At 47.0% G+C, this 14,211-nt stretch overlaps 1 long non-coding RNA gene across 1 annotated transcript; it reads right to left on the bottom strand.

The window, feature by feature from the left end:
- Positions 1-11,104: 11,104 nt before the first annotated feature.
- LOC110311855 lies at positions 11,105-13,504 on the bottom strand. The gene is made up of 2 exons (XR_003835163.1): positions 13,217-13,504; positions 11,105-12,961 (listed from the first exon to the last, which is right to left on the bottom strand). It is a non-coding gene; the product is annotated as an uncharacterized LOC110311855 (long non-coding RNA).
- Between the last annotated feature and the right edge of the window lie 707 nt (positions 13,505-14,211).

Below are 14,211 nucleotides of genomic sequence, written 5' to 3'. Positions count from 1 at the left end.
TGCCTCCTCGCTGAGCAATGCTGCCCCAGGCTGCTGGGACTGTAATAAGGCTCCAAGGAACCTGAGCGATTTTGAGATTTGTGGGATAGACGGGATCCATATTCAGTAAGTCCACTGGCTTTACCCGGGCTAGCCAGTTCACAATGCCAGCCTGTAGTGACGTTCAGCAACCCGCAGGGGATTTTTTTGTCAGGCCCATTACGCATAATAACTCCTAGGGATTAGCCTCCAGTGCTCATGGATGGCTCAAGCTCGGTGTAATTTGCTTCAAAAGAGCTATTTCCCATCAGCAAGATTGCTAGAATGAGCACATTGACGGTTGGCCCCTCCTCATCTGTGTTCTCTGTGTGTATGTGTGTGTTTGTGCATGTGCAAGTGTGCATGTTTGTGTGTACAAATGGAAGCCAGAGATAACACTGGGCACCATCTTCTCACTTCCTCCTCCTCCTCCTCTTCCTCCTCCTTCATCTTCATCTTCTCCTTCTTCTTCTTTGTCTTCTTCTTCCTTCCTTCCTCCTCCTCCTCCTCCTCTTCCTCCTCCTTCATCTTCATCTTCTCCTTCTTCTTCTTTGTCTTCTTCTTCCTTCCTTCCTCCTCCTCCTCCTCCTCTTCCTCCTTGTCCTCCTCCACCTCCTCCTCCTCCTTTTGGAGACAGAGTCTCTCACAGAACCTGGGGCTCCCTGATTTCTCTAGATTGGCAGGCCAGGAAACTCCAGGAAGCCTCCTGTGTCTGCTCCACGCCCCCTCCCCGTGCTGGGTTTGCAGCCCCACGTATCACATGGCGGCTTGGCATTGAAACAAGGTCCGCAAGCTTGAGTGGCAAGCACTGAATCTCTGTAGCCTATCATCTGCGTTCTTGACTAGTCAGCTGTAATTTCCCCTGTGCTCTCCAGGGAGCATCTCTGCCCAAACACATCCCCGAGTTTCCTGGCTCCCAGGCACCCTCTTTTTTTATCCAGTCTTACTTCTGGTTCTCTTCTTGGCTTGGCCACTTCAGGAGCCATGTGCAGAGCCTGGGCAGACTGAATTGCATTTTAATCTCATGTCTATTTCCCTTACTCACATTAGTGACTTGGAATTAAAAACCAACAACAACACAACTCTCATGACAGAGAATAGAACATTGTCTAATCTCTCACATAAATCGAGAGGAGGTTCATTAGCTGAACTGCTGGGTGGCACCAAAGTTAAGTGAACCAATTTAGTTATCATAAAAATAGCCTCTCCAGGCCACCCACCGTGTCTAAGAATTCTTTGGATCAATTCCCATGTTTTCAGGCCAAGTAAGAAATACACGAAACAGAACCTGCTTTTATCTAATTTTCCCCCGTCACCGTTGCGAGTAACTGAAGGCAAATTCCGTAAGTTCTCCTTAGACAAGCGCCTCAGCCAGCACCTTAGTCTAAGTAAGAAACGCCGTAGTCTATCCAGATGCAGTAGCTGAGGACAGACCCTTGAAGTGAGGATAAATAAAGACCAAAAGACAGACAGGATGCTCATCATAATGCTGGTTACTACAGCAACTAATCATGAGTGACATATAGCCAGCAATACACGGGTGGTCAACATTAGATACAGAGGGGGTGGTCAACATTAGTGACATAAACACAACCCATGGTTCTTACAGATGTGCAAACTCATACTTTCTAAAAAAAAAAAAAAAAAAAACCAAACAAATAAACAAAAATTGGAATTTTCTTATGCTATATTAATTGAAAAATCATTGAATATGATATATTTTTCTCCAATGTATCTATTACAAACAAAAGCATATTTCTGACTCGTGGACTAGAGTGAACTTACTTCACTTTTATAACTTTTTTCTTAATATCTCAGATGACTTGACTGCAGTTTGTTGATACAAACATCGCTGAGGCAGCGGCCACAAGCGACTTTGTGGTTGTAGGATGGTGAGTTCCTTGTGATTATTTCTGTTGTGCCTGTGTTAGGTCAGGGAGTAGAATGGATAGAAAAGATCATTAGTCTTCATGAGGGGCAGTGCTAATCCCAATGGCCGCCCAGTTTGAGGTGGGAATCTTTAGCTGCCTTAAGCTGGTATGGAGGGTCTGGAAGGTTCTAGAAAAGCTGCTGGTCTTTAGTACAACTTGGAAACTTAAAGACGCTGCGTTGTGACAGCAGTGAAGGGTAGCTGCCACAGTTACAAGCGGGGAGACGCAAACCGGAAATGACCTTGCCAGGGAGACAAGCATGCAGAAGGACTCCTTTTGTGGGGCCAGCCATTGGAAGGCCCTGCTCACCAAGAGAATCTCTCACAGCTGTGCTCGGCGGCTGGCTGTGTGCTTGATTTCAGATGTCGTCAAGCTGGTGACCAAGACAAACTATCACAAGACCTTTGCTCATTGTAATTCTATATAATTGCTATAGTGACACTTTTAAAAAAAATTATTATTATTAAGAAAATGGGTTTTCTGCTTAGCTGCAGAACTTCCAAGTTTCTTTCTGTATTAAGTGTCCCAGTTTCTGCTCCTGGTCTTCCAGGTGCCCATCTTCAGCAGAGCAGAGCACAGTCCTGGGTAGCATTTCCTGAGATCTCCGTTTTCAGAGAGAGGGACCCAGCACAGAGGTGCGTGGATGCCCCTCGAGTGTCCTCTCCACACCCAGCTACAGATGGAAGCCTCCTTTATTTGCCTGTTATGCGGCTCTGCCTTAGATGAGGATGGAGCCTTCACAGTTCACCCTGGCCTTTATCCACAAATCTATCCACTTCCGTGACATCAACAGCAGTCCTCCCTCCTACACAGGGGTGATTTCTTGTTTACGCCAACTCCCGCCCTTACAGCTACCTTTCTTTTTTTTTTAATTTTTAATATTTTTATTACATATTTTCCTCAATTACATTTCCAATGCTATCCCAAAAGTCCCCCATAGCGCCCCCCACTTCCCTACCCACCCATTCCCACTCTTTTGGCCCTGGCATTCCCCTATATTGGGGCATATAAAGTTTGCAGGTCCAATGGGCCTCTCTTTCCATTGATGGCCGACTAGGTCATCTTTCGATACATATGCAGCTAGAGACAAGAGCTCCGGGGTTCTGGTTAGTACATCATGTTGTTCCAACAATAGGGTTGCAGATCCCTTTAGCTCCTTGGGTACTTTCTCTAGCTTCTCCATTGGGAGCCCTGTGATACATCCAATAGCTGACTGTGAACATCCACTCCTGTGTTTGCTAGGCCCCNGCATCNTCTCACAAGAGACAGCTATATTTGGGTCCTTTCAGCAAAATCTTGCTAGTGTATGCAATGGTGTCAGCNTTTAGAAGCTGNTTATGGGATGGATCCCTGGATACAGCAGTCTCTAAATGGTCCATCCTTTCATCACAGNTACGAACTTTGTCTCTGTAACTCCTTCCCTGGGTGTTTTGTCCCAATTCTAAGAAGGTGCACAGTGTCCACACTTTGGTCTTCATTCTTCTTGAGTTTCATTACAGCTACCTTTCAGATGTCCTACAGTCTGCCTTTGTCCCCAAGGCACCACTGAGGGCCTATTCTCTGCTTGTTCTGCACATCTTTGGCCACACATTTACCAAGGGAACCTACCTCTAAGACTTTCTGTCTCCCCAGGGGCTACTATGGGACGGGGCATCTTTATTTGTTTGTTTGTTTAATGTATATGAACACACTGTAGCTATCTTCAGACACACCAGAAGAGGGCATCGGATCTCATTACAGATGGTTGTGAGCCACCATGTGGTTGCTGGGAATTGAACTCAGTACCTCTGGAAGAATAGTCAATTCTCTTAACCGCTGAGCCATCTCTCCAGCCCCAAGGGTTTCTCATCTTAATGCTAACTTGTTAGAAGGACAGAACAGAAGCATGCCATTTTTAGTTTCTAGTTCCTGAACTGTTTATTTTAATAACAGGAGACTTCCCACTATGATTATGACTGCAGCAATTTTGACCAACTTGTTTAGCTATAGACACTAAAAGGCCACTTTTGCCTTGTTTGGCACTCCTGGGCCATGAGACTTGAGATGGTCTTTTTCTGATTCTTTTCTCTACCTGTATCAGGCAACGTGGGCCCAATAATTCACAGGTAGAATTGCACAGGCACCATGCCTTATGATTCTTCTATGAAATCTGCTTAGAGGAGGAAGCTCAGAGAATAGACAGGCATAAAAAGAGAGAGAAGGAATTGTGGGAAAGACAGTGAGAGCAAAATATTTGACTATATTCTTTAAAACCTTTGTGCTGCTTATTTACACTGAACACTTTTTTTTCTAGGAAAACAAGTTATATTTTTAACTTGAAGAGGAAGGAATCTGTGTTTGTCTACTGCAACAAAAAAGAAAATCCTGAGTTGACTTGGCTTCTGCTGGTAGGCTCAGAGTAGGAAAAGCTGCCAAGAAACAAACAAGCCTAAAATATGTTATATTAACCCACGGCTTTCTAAAGATCCACTGAATTAATGATGCTACACTCTGAACAGGAGTATCTTCAAATAGTAAAAAATGGCCGAAAGGAATTTCCTCAGAGACTGACTGACTGAGGAGCCAAATACAATCTGAAATAAAGAGGATGCATTTGGCTGGCCAGGAGGGAGAACTGAGGCCTGCCCAGTACCCGCCTCTCTGCCCACTCTCTTCTTGGGTGCTTCTAGCCATGGTCAGATAAGTCCTGTTATGCCTGGCTGAACTTCAGGAAGGTTCTGTGACCGACCTATCAAATAAACAAGGTGTGGTGGGAACCAGAACTAGACTCCACAGGGCTGAGCCCCACCTTTGCGCTCAGAAGCCGACCGGCTCATCTTACAGGATGCCTGGCCCAGGTCAGGGCCTTGTGGTGTGTCAGCTTGGTTTGTTTCGGGCCACAGCTTGAGTGACTCAGGGAAAGTTCACAAACATTGTGGCTGTCACCCCATCTTACTTCCCTGGTTTAGGTACAGGAGTTGGAGGCTGGCTTAGAAAAGCCAGGTGGCTCATGGGAACATGAGGGATCCTGGTCTAATTTGTGCCCATGTATGTTGGCATGGGTCAGGATGGGGGAGTGGGTGACCACCCTGGACAGGTGGGCGTGGACTTTCACTCTCTTGTTCCCTCTCCTCCCTCCTGCTCCAGGCTTCTGTGCCTGTGTTCATCAAGTCAGTCAGGTTGCCCTCAGTCACAGGGGATGCTGTGTTTCTCTGCATCTCATTCTTCACCAACAGGGTGTGCTCCAAAGGTCTCCAGGGACCAAAGGATGATGGAGCAACCAGGAGGGAACCAAACACATTTGTTGACCCACTCTGTGCAATCCTTCTTTCTGCTAAGCATCAGACAGACACGAGTGGGGCATAGACCGTCTGCAGACTAGACCATGGGGTTTCAGTCTGTCTGCAGTAGGCATGATGCTGATCCAAACAAACTCACCGACTTCACAATGGTCATCATAGCCTAATTATTGCTATGATTATTTTCTTAGCTTCCTCAGATATCCAATGGATATTGATGGCGCATAGGCCGCAGCAGGGATATAGTAAATAAAGCGTTGAGAATCACGCTCATGAAATATTGATTCTTGCTCATGTTTCTAGCAGTATACTGCTGCTACTACTACAGCTGCGCGAGCTAGGACTTTTTATTAATTGATGTTGTCCTTTGGCAATTTTTGTATATGTGTATAATGCGTTCTGTCCCCCTCACCCTCTCTTACCTCCTTCTTATCCAATGTTCCTTCCCAGTCTCTATCCCCCTACCTGCCCCTCCCCCCCCATTTCCCAGATCCATGGTTTTACTTGTGACCCCATTAGGTTAACCCGAGCCATGAGTGTGAGCACTGGACTGGAACTCTCCAATAAAGCCTGGTGGGATGGGCAGAGGGCACACAACAGAAGCCATGGTTCCTTGAATCCATCAGTAACCAGTAGTCTTCAGTGGGTTGGGCTCCTGAGCCCTTCTCCCAAGGCCTGCTGCAGACAGGTCTGTTTTTGAGAAGCCCCAATTCAGGCACTGGAGGCTGCTGTGTATGGGGATTGTAATGGCTGTCTTTTGACTAGAAGATCTCAGTACACAGGCCTGCTTCCTACTCTTATCTGGCCTTTGTGTTCTTTCTGCCTCCCTTTCCTCAGTGTTTCTCAAGCCTCAGAGGGAATGGCCTGGATGTGTTGTTCAGGGCTATTAAATAGCTATCAGCGACTCTCCTGCAGTAGCATCCTGCCATTGCTCCAGGGCTTTCATGGTGAAGGAAGATGTCCATAAGGGAAGTGGCTGCTATTGGCTCTCTTGCTTTCTCCTTTAGTCACAGGGCCTTGATCTATTGTCAATGCTGGCCTGACACCCAGATTCAAGCTATCCTCTTGCCTCAGTTTCCAGAGCTGCTAGGACTACAGGTGTGTATCCTTGCCTCCAGAAAGCTTCCTGAATAGAACCTAGGGGAAGTCCCAGCCAGACTCACAGAACCAGTCCGTGACCCTGCCACAGCGATTGTGTGCAAGGAAGTGGGGGATTTCCTATTGTCCTGGAAGGCAGATGCCATTATTCACAGTGGATTTACAGGAGGGAGATTGTCTAAGTTGTGAAGAAATATTTGAAGATATAATCTTCCCAGCTCATTTGGGAGGAGTGTCGTCAACCAAAAGAACAAACCCTGGGAGGGCACAGCCATTTTGATGTAGCAGTGGCTGTAGGGTGGCTTTGACACCTCTGTAGGGGTTTGCTTTGGCAAACTGCACTATAGAGTCTGAGCTAAAACGGCATTGCGTCAGTGGTGACATCCATGCTAAGGAAGTGGGAGTCATCTTAACAAACCCTTAAAGGGAGGTGTTCAGGTCCTAGAAGGGTGCTGGGGGAAAGCAGGACAGGATGGGGAGTGGTTCCAGGCTGTAGATTCAGACTGCTGGGCACGGATCCAGCAGCTGATGTGTGTAGGAGTGACCGGATGCTGCATGTTCTTACCAATTCAGTTACAGGAAAGGTGTGTGGGTGTGAGGGGGCAGCAAGATGGAGACACGGTCTTTCAGAGGTAACATGGCTCCATCAAATCCCACAGTGAAGATGAAGCTGGCTAATGTCAGTGGAGTCTGGGAAATAGAGTGAATGGAGAGATGTGCGGTCATAGGAGAGTCCATGTGTGCTGCCTTTGCCATGAGTGTGTGTGATGTGTGCATGTTGTGTGTGTGTGTGGTGTGTGTATATATGTGGTGTGTGTATATATGTGGTGTGTGTATGTGTGTGGTGTGTGTGGTATGTGTGTGGAGTGTGTATGTGTGTGAGTGTGTGTGTGTATGTGTGGTATGTGTGGTGTGTGTGGTGTGTGAGTATGTAGTGTGTGTGTGATGTGTGTATGTGTGGTATGTTTGTGGTATGTGCGGTGTGTGTGTGTATGTGGTGTATGTTTGAGTGTGTGTGTGTATGTATGGTATGTGTGTGTGGTGTGGTGTGTATGGTATGTATGTGTGTGGTGTGTATGTGTGTGTGTGTATGTGGGGTATGTGTATGGGGTGTGCATGTGTGGTGTGTGTGTGAGTGTGTGAGTGTGTGTGTGAGTGTGTGTGTGTAGTTCTTTCATGACCATTCAGGGTTTCTGGAATCCATTTTTAGGTAGTTTATAAATGAGTAGAAATATCATAAGGAACACATTCATGCTCACTCACGCCAGTGCATGTGTGCACCTGCGCGCATGCGCACGCACGCACGCACGCACGCACACACACACACACACACACACACACACACACACACACACACTTCCCTGTGGGAAGCCAGCTGTTTGCTTTCCTCTTCTGAATGAGTGGAGTCTGTGGTCACACACCCTGGCAGGGACGACACTTCTGAGAATTAGGACAGAGAGAAACAGCAGGACAGCAAGCTGGTGTTTGAACTGTGATCCAGGTGGAGACTGAGAAATCAGAGACTCCTCCTGTCTTGGTGACAAGAGAGTCTGTGAAATTGGCTGGTGGGTTTGGGTGGGGAGGAGGCCATGCTGGGCAGAGGAAACTATGGCAGAGCATACCCAGGCTCCTTAAAGTGAGAAGAATCCAAGTCCCTTAGCCCCAGAACTTAACCCGTGGGTCTGGTGTGGCCGAGTGTTGGCCTTCTAGTTCATGAACTCATAGTCTCAGAGCACACAGCTTCTCCTGGTTAGCCCTTTACTGTTTACGGGTCTATCTGGCTCCTGAGATTGGCAGTTTGGGTGTTTGCCAACATGGCTGTTTCCTAAGGTGCCTCTATTCTAGGGCTCACCAAATCATCTGTTGGACAGACACCCCTTCACCAGCTCCTGGCCTGGCACAGACTCAGCTGACCACAGCCACCAAGCTGTCCTTCCTTTGCAGCTTCTGTAGTTTTCTCAGATGATTTCGTCAGCCAACTTGGAAGTGGTACCTGGAATGCTGGTTCATATTTTCCTAAATGCACAATATAAGTGAGGTTAAAGACTTTAAGTGGGTCTAGGAGCCACTGGAGGTGCAGGCACCATCTAACTAAGAATGTCTCGTCAACTCTAAAACCTTGCTGGGCCTCTGTAAACACGCCAGGCGGAACTCCGAGCTAATGACAAGCAAAGTCAAGGAAGAAACACGATGCCTGACAGCATCCATCCACCTGCGTCTAGAACTGCAACTCCTCTTTTCCCTGTCTTAATAATTCACGAAAGAGGAAAAGGTGCGGTCACTCTAGAGGCAGAGGCAGTGGCCTTTATCAGAGCATCCGTTTGTCTTCCTGCTGTGACTCAGGTTGGTGGTAGCATCGAAACTCCTCTGTTTCATCTCGTTTTTAGGTCATCATGCCAGCCGCTGTGACCTTTCCCATTAACAAAATGTACGCATGGCAGTAAATGCAAGTTAAATTTCAAATTATTTGCGCCGTTGATCCACAGTGATCACCGATCCGTGGGTGTATTCTTACAAAGTTGACATTTTAGGTAAAAATTGATTATGTAGGACTAATTTCATATTCTTCAGCCTAAAACACATACAGTGTGATTATGTTTTTCCTTCACAAACAGCAATAGCATGCCACTGTACCATTATATGAAATGTATCATGAATAAAAATACCTACGCTAAATGCCTGGCAAGCTAACTTGTAGAGCAGTCAAGTCCATGAAAGTCATTTTGCTGTGTAGAGAGTGGGTTAATTCTCTGAGGGGACTGAGATATAGGTTGCCGTGGACTAAGTTGATTTCTCCCAAAACTTTATATCAAAGCCCCAGCTCTTGCATGGCAGGGCCTACGGATGAGGCTTTCAGGGGTTTATTGGCTTAGTGAGTGGTAAGGGCTTAATGAGTCCTAGAGAGATGTGTCTTTACAGGAAGAACAGTCTCTACGTGGGTGTGTCCTGAAGAAAGGACCCGAAAGGACACAACAAGAAAGTGACCCTTCACACAGCAGGAGAAACCCTGCTGGATCGTGACCCTGGGTGACAGCCCGCAGAGCTGCAAGAAAGCAAACATCTGTGGTTTAAGTCCATAGTATTTTGTAATACAGCTAGAGCTGACTAAGGCGTGAGACGGAAAGATGTCGCCACCGTGGTAACGCCTGGGATTTGTGAATCCATGGCCTCCAGATGAGTAACTGCAAAGGCATTATAGCTGAGAGGCTGGAATGAGCGTCCTGTTAGAACACAGAGCAAAGGCTGCTGGGTTTAGTGGCTCGTGAACAGTCGTCCCAGCTGTGACGGTCACTTTCCTGCTGCTATGAGAAAACACCTGACCGACTAAAGCAACTTCAGGCTGGAAGGGTTTCTTCTGCTCAGGGTCTGAGGTGCAGACTGTGACAGTGGGGAAGCCATGGAGCAGGCACACCAGGTCTCTGCTCACAGTGCACCTGGCGTCAGGATGCAGAGGGGACTGAAGTCTGGCTCTCAGTTTACCCTCTCCTTTTCACATAGCCTGCGACCCTGGCTCCCATTCGGGGTGGACCTTGCCTGTTCACGCAAAGCATTCAGGAAACACATTATAGACACAGCTGGGGATGTGTTTTGTGGTGATTCTAAATCCGGTCTGGCTGACAGTGAAGTTATCCGTCACCACACAGCGCCCATGTTGACCGATGAGAGTGCAAAGCCAGACTTTGGCCAAGCTCAAAAGCTACTTTAGGAATGTGATTTGGCTTCTGCTGTTATCCTAACAACTCTGTTTGTTGTATAGAATCTACCACAAAATGGCACCAGCCTCCAGTGTTTGTATTCAGGCAGAGAGCAGGAGAACTAGGCCACTGGGAATGGAGACTCTGGGGTGTCCCAGATCCATCTGTCCAGCCTAGTGCTCAGCGCAGGTGTATAGTGTAGGCAGCAGAGAGGTAGTGAACGTTTTTAAACAACCAAGGAACACTGGGCAAAGGCATTACTCTCAGTGGATTTAGAGAGAGAATGCCATGTGGTACCGTTCAAGCATGGCCTTGAAGAGGACATATTTGGAATGGTGAGACAGCCTAAGTGACTTCATGCGGTCCCTTCAGCAGCATCTGCTCTGACTGTGATGATGTGAACGACCTAAGATGGGTCTCAGATTTACCTGGTTCCCTGCAGAGAAGAGGCAAAGAACTTGGCCTCAAGTAGTCACGTGTATGTGCATGTGTGTGCATGCGTAGTATGTGTGTGTGTGTGTGTGTTTGTGTGTGTGCTTGCGTCTATTCTCAGTCACAGTAATCTACATTGTCCTCAAGATTAATCCGTGGTGTGGTCTGGAGAAGTAGGTTAAGTGGAAACTGCTTGCCACTCAAGCATGCAGGCTTTAGTGCAGATGCCCTGAACTTGTCCATGCCATGATAACCTCCCTATAATTCTAGCTCCCAGAAAGAAAAGACAGAGTCCTTGGAGCAAACTGGCTAGCTAGAACAACCATACTAACTAGCCCTGTGGTCAATGGAGAGACCCTGCCTTGAAGAATAAGGTAAAGAGGTCAAAGGAGACTCCCACATCAGCACTGGCCTCCACATATGTGTGCTCCCATGTGTACACACACACCTGCACACCTGTGTGCACGCACACACAAATGAACATGTTTACATATACACAGAGACCTGCACACTCGGATAGTAAGCAACAGTACCGTGTCAGAAAGCGCTTGGGGTGGAGGGATGCGGACACTTACTCTCTTAAACACTTAGGACTCTGTCAGCTAAAAATGGTGTGCCAGGAGGAGGAGTTAAAGTCATACTTGCAAATAAGTACACAATGAATCCTCTTTAATAAAATGGCATATTTGTCATGAAGCACATAGCCCAAGTTGGAGTAAATTGTAAAGTTGTCCCAGGCTATGGTTGCCTGCATCAAAAGGAAATCTCAGTGAGGGAGTGCTCAGCTCGGACTGGCCTTGGACATGTCTGTAGGGGATTGTCTTAATTATTGACTGGCACAACAACTGTGTAAGGGACACCACTCCTCGGCCCTTCAAGCCTGTGCTCAGTGCTGTCTATTTGAAGTCTGAGCCTATTACCTTTCTCTGGCAGGTTCCTGAGTGAATAGGTAGCATGGTTTGCAGTAGGCCCTTGTAGAGGCTACACTTTCAGTGCATGAGTGTTCATATGTGCACGTTAGTGTGTGGACAGGCAAACGTATGTGTGTGCACACATGCATTTGTGCATGTGGAGGTTAGAGGTCAACCTTGGGTATTATTCCTCAGGCTCTGTCCACTGCCTTTGAGATGGGGTTTTCACTGGTCTAGAGCTTGCTGATTTAGCAAGGCTGGTCAGTCAGCCCCAGGGATCTGTCTCCTTTCTCTCCAGTGCTTGGATCACATGTATGCCTTTTAATGTGGGTTCCAGAGACAGAGCTCAGGGCCTCAATGAGCACTTGCTGACTGGGCTCCCTGCCCAGCCTCCCCAAACACACTCAGCTTACCTCACCTCCACCCCCCACCACGACCTCCCCACTGCAGCTGGAGTTCCATTGGCTTACTATGTTGGAAGGCAGCGCTTATCCACGAGAAGCACCCTCCAAGGACACCCCAGCATGTGTGAACAGCGTCCTTCTCTCATCTTCCCTTGCGAGGCGAAGGCTATTAATTACACTAAGTGACAAAGACTCTCCGTGTTGTATGATTGACACAAGGATGAATCTTTGTTACTGATTGCAAATAATAGGACCGCAGTCACGTAGGTTACGTAGAGTCAGGTGAGGAGCGTGTGCTCACAACCAGGTCGTGGGCAGGCAGTATCCTCTTCCATCTCTGCCTGAGCGAGTGGCTGCGGGAGACAGAGCAGGCATTATCTTGCCACATTCCTTCCCTAAAAAACAGCCTCTGTCCTACTTTGCTTGTTCGCTCCTGGCACGGGGACAACCTGTCTCTTTACATTAGTTTAGATCTGTAAAGAAACAGTCATTTAGAAGGAAAATAGTCGGAAAATTCGGGCAACGTTCCATCTTTAAAGTCGTAGCTGAATGATTGCTTTCTTATTGTGTGACTCCAGGGCTGCTAAAATCCCCCGTGTCTGTACACATGTTTCTCTTTTCCTATCTTGGATTTGGGTTTTCCTTCTGCTTAAAACACAGGTATGTGCCAGAATGAAAACTGTTAAAAAGGGAAGGTTTTCAAGGACTCCTAAAAATAGGATCTGCTGCCAAACACACAGCCCCCCAATATGTAAATGGTCAAAAGGGAAGCAATGGAAAGCATATGTTACCGACATTCCCCTTAGAAAAAACAAGAGTCTGAGCTTGGCCTCCCGGCCCTGGCACCCTTGAACCTGTGGTTTCCATTTAAGCCTTATCCCAAGTCTGCAGCAATCATTCTCGGCATAGCTGACTTCTATCTTTTAATCGAGGCCGTAAAAAGCTACCAGGAATAGTTTTATTCTCCAAATGGGAACGAGTTATTTCATCACATCAGGCTGGGATTTGACACAAACCTTTCAAATAATTATCAAGGCTCAAAGGGGATCAAACACCCACAGCGCCCAGGCCTAGGTGGCTGCCTTGTAGACCCAGGGCAAAGGAGTGGGCTGGGAAGGTAGTCCAGGACGGATGAAGTAAGAAGCTATTTTTTGTTTGCCTTCTGTGGCAATGAGGAATCACCCCATCTTCTTCCTGGAAATAGAGCTCAGAGTGTACATACATTCATTAAACTCAAAGTGCTCAACGGTAGTGAGGTTTTGCTAGGAACTCCTTCCGTGGCTATCCTAGGATGGACTGTGTCCTCTAGTCTTACAATTTCGAAAAGGCATCCTATGAAGAACCCACGAGAGAGTGAGCCTCTCCAATGCCTCCTTTTGTTTTCTGAAGAAAAGCTTTTCTGACTAGCAGGACTTATATTATTCATCTTGTTGACAAAGGTCCACAAACCTGCTGAGAGAGTGCATCCGTGGAGCGGAGTGCTCCTGTGGGGCTGAAGTCCTGTCCCTTGTCCCCTGGAGACCTCTCCTCCTTCCAGCAGGCTGTGGAACAGAGCTGGTCCCCCAGAGAGATGTCTAATCTTTCAGCTGTGGAGCTATCTTGCTTTCCCAGTTCTGGTTAAATTTTGTCTTCCGTATCTTGGTATTTCCATGATAGGCCACGGAAAAAGAAACTTGGAGAATGTTTCCCCTTTGCTGTTAAAAGTTGTGACCTTTGCTCACATTTGCCAGAGAAAGTGCTTATAGCACCAATTAACATGAATTATTAACTCTCGGATTAATAATTGATTAGCAAGCTAAAGGCCCGGGGCACCTGCCACATCACACTATCGAGAGAGGAACCTACGAAACAATTTAGATACAATTAGAACAGTTCAGGCAGGGCTTGGCTTAAGTAATGACATTTTGGCTTTTTAAAGGATTGCTTATTTCTCCTCTACTGTCATGTGGCCGGAGAGTCAAAAGTCACAAATAATTCATAGACTGACTCATGTGGATGTTGCCTTTAAAATTTTCATTTAACAAGTATCTCTGTACCTCTTTCACTGTATTAACCTCTGTTTAAAAGGGCTCATATGGATTCTGCTTCATGATTATTGCTGGAACTAGTGTGTGTATGCACATGTGTGTGTCTGGCGTGGTGTGTGTGCACATGTGTATGTGTGTATGGTATGTGCAGGTTCATATGTGTGTGTGTAGCAGCCGTGAATCTCAGCTATTCCTCAGGAAACATGTAGCTGGTTTTATAAAGACAGACTCCATCATTGGCCTGGAGCAGCATACCTCAGAGATCTGTCAGTCTCTGCCTTCCCAGTACTGGGATACAAGCATGTGTACCCCACCGCACCCAGGGTTTTGACATGGGTTCCGAGCATGGAATGCAGTTGCTCATGCTTGCTGGGCGAGGACTTTACTGACCAAGCCTCCAGAACCATGTCTACAAAG

Source organism: Mus caroli, chromosome 16, assembly GCF_900094665.2.
Source record: "Mus caroli chromosome 16, CAROLI_EIJ_v1.1, whole genome shotgun sequence".
NCBI classification, from domain to species: domain Eukaryota; kingdom Metazoa; phylum Chordata; class Mammalia; order Rodentia; family Muridae; genus Mus; species Mus caroli.
Note: the sequence above shows the minus strand (reverse complement) of the source record. Positions and strands in the feature narration are given on the sequence as shown.